The sequence below is a fragment of the Rattus norvegicus genome, chromosome 6, assembly GCF_036323735.1.
Source record: "Rattus norvegicus strain BN/NHsdMcwi chromosome 6, GRCr8, whole genome shotgun sequence".
Taxonomy (NCBI): domain Eukaryota; kingdom Metazoa; phylum Chordata; class Mammalia; order Rodentia; family Muridae; genus Rattus; species Rattus norvegicus.
In genome coordinates this window covers 77,427,724-77,430,041 of record NC_086024.1, presented here as the reverse complement: position 1 = coordinate 77,430,041, position 2,318 = coordinate 77,427,724, and the positions used below count along the sequence as shown (strand labels likewise).

The 2,318-nt window shown below is 44.0% G+C and overlaps 1 non-coding gene across 1 annotated transcript; it reads right to left on the bottom strand.

The window, feature by feature from the left end:
• Positions 1-422: 422 nt before the first annotated feature.
• Trnaa-agc62 (transfer RNA alanine (anticodon AGC) 62) lies at positions 423-503 on the bottom strand. Its single transcript has one exon. It is a non-coding gene; the product is annotated as a tRNA-Ala (tRNA).
• Between the last annotated feature and the right edge of the window lie 1,815 nt (positions 504-2,318).

Genomic DNA, 2,318 nt, shown 5'->3' with positions numbered 1-2,318 from the left:
CTCACTTTGATTGGTTGCTCCATTTCCATTTCCTGTTCTCTTTGTTCTCCAAACCTGAAGGGCTTGCAGTCTAGATAATACCTTTCCAGTCCAGCAAAGATAGAAACAGTTTCTGAGCACAGGGCAGGGCTGGATGGGGTGGCTCTGTGGTAAAGTTACTCGCTCTGCATGCCTGTGACCTGAGATCAATCTGACTGCCACAGTGGGTCATGACAGGAGTCCCCTCCCATAATAATACATTAAAAAAAAATACATAAAAGAGCAGGCTCACAAACGAGGGTTTGTTTAGAATGAGAAAAATAAAAGAGTTACACATTTTAAAAAGTCAGCCTGATCGCTTCTCGGCCTTTTGGCTAAGATCAAGTGTAAAAAGTCAGCCTGTACCCAGCATCACAAGAGCCAGAAACAATTTTTTGTTTTTTTTCCGGAGCTGGGGATCGAACCCAGGGCCTTGTGCTTGCTAGGCAAGTGCTCTACCACTGAGCTAAATCCCCAACCCCAGAAACAGTTTTATCAAGTGGAAAAACCTGCTTTAAATACTTCCGAGGTACTTTTTGTCTTTAGCTTGACAGTTCTTAATCACATCATTTGACAGTGGTTTTGTAATGTAACTTTCCACAGAGTAAACAGAAAGTAACTTAATCTCTCTTGTAGCTTGCTCATTTAAACATTTGAAAATGGCTAGTTAAGAATATTTCTTTGCTGGCTGTGTTGGCACACGCCTTTTGTCCCAGCATTTGTGAAGCAGAGCTAGGTAGATCCACATGGTAAGTTCCAGAACAGTCAAGACTTCAGAGTGAAAACCCATCAACGAACAAACAACCCACGACGACAACAAAATTACTTTCTTTCAGCACCATGTTGATAATGATATGGTATATTGTTTGGGAAAACTATTACTTTGGATTTTTTAAAAATGTTTTTGTTTTCTTTTTCAGGTTCTGTTTTCTTTGTGTTTTGGTTTGTTTTTTCTGTGACAGGGTGTTGGGATTTAGTGGGCTGTGGGGGTGGGGTGGTATTTTGATGGGTCTAGGCCAAGGTACGCCCTAACGTAGTGCAACAGAGATCACTCCATGCCATGCAACAGATTTAATGGGGAGGGGGGCATCTTAGCGTGTAGACATCTTGAGCAAGAGATAGAGACAGAGAGACAGGCATGCAGAGAGAGGGACCAGGAGAAGGAGAGAAGGGGGAGCTGTGATACTGAGAAGGACCCTTTAAAGGGCATGTAGCATAGGAAAGTAAGCAACGCATAGTGATGATGGGAATGTGTCACACCTGGTGGTGGCAGGTGATGACAAGCCGTTGGCACTGAGTTCCTGGAAGGCAGGCTGGTGGAGCGCCTGATTTATGTAGCTTACTTTGCATTGAGATCCTCTGCTTAAACCACCCCAGTACTAGAGTTACAGATTTTTTTCTTATACAAGTTACAAATTTCAGTACAGTTCTTTTTTTTGGGCAACCTATATTATTTTAGGTTCATTTTTCCTTTACTGTGTACCATCCATTCACCTATCTACCCCTCCTTCCACACACTCATCCATCCACACACTGATTCATCATCCCTCCTTCCACATACTCCAATCATCCATCCATCCATCCATCCATCCATCCACCCATCCATCCCTCCCACCACACACTCCATCCATCTACCCATCCACCCATCCATCCATCCACCCGCCCGCCCGCCTATCCGTCCGTCCATCTGTCTGTCCATCCAGGGCCAGGCTTTATAACATTGTTCCTACTGAACTGTAGCCTGTGGTTTTGCACTTTGCACCCAAAGGTCAGGACATCCAATGAATCATAGATGGAAAGTGACCAAGACCTCAGCAGGGGATAATTTATGTGGCCAGTGACTGGAATGAAGGAGACAGGTCAGGGTGTGTCTCCAGACGGTACATTTGTAGAAGAGATGTCAGGAGGTAGAGAAATTTTCTGCTAATGTAGTCCACTTTTTCCCTGAGAGAAAGAGATGTCAGGAACAGAGTCCCAGATTTAGCAAATAAAAATATAGGATATAGTAAATCTTATGTGGGTCATCTACTGAAAAGGTATTCCCTGTTATCTGAAACTCACATTTAACTGGGCTGTCCTGAATTTTGTCTCAGAATCCTGGGAACCTCTTGAAGAGAGAAGGAACATCCTGACACTGTGTGAGGGCTAACCAAACACTCAGAGGTTAGAAACCAGAAAACCCAATGGGGAGGGCTTTGTGATGAAACCCAGGTTCTCGGGTGTGTGGCTTACACACAGCCCGTGACTTCAGAAATAAGGTCACGGACACAAGATTAAAGAATAGCTCAATCGGTTTCTCT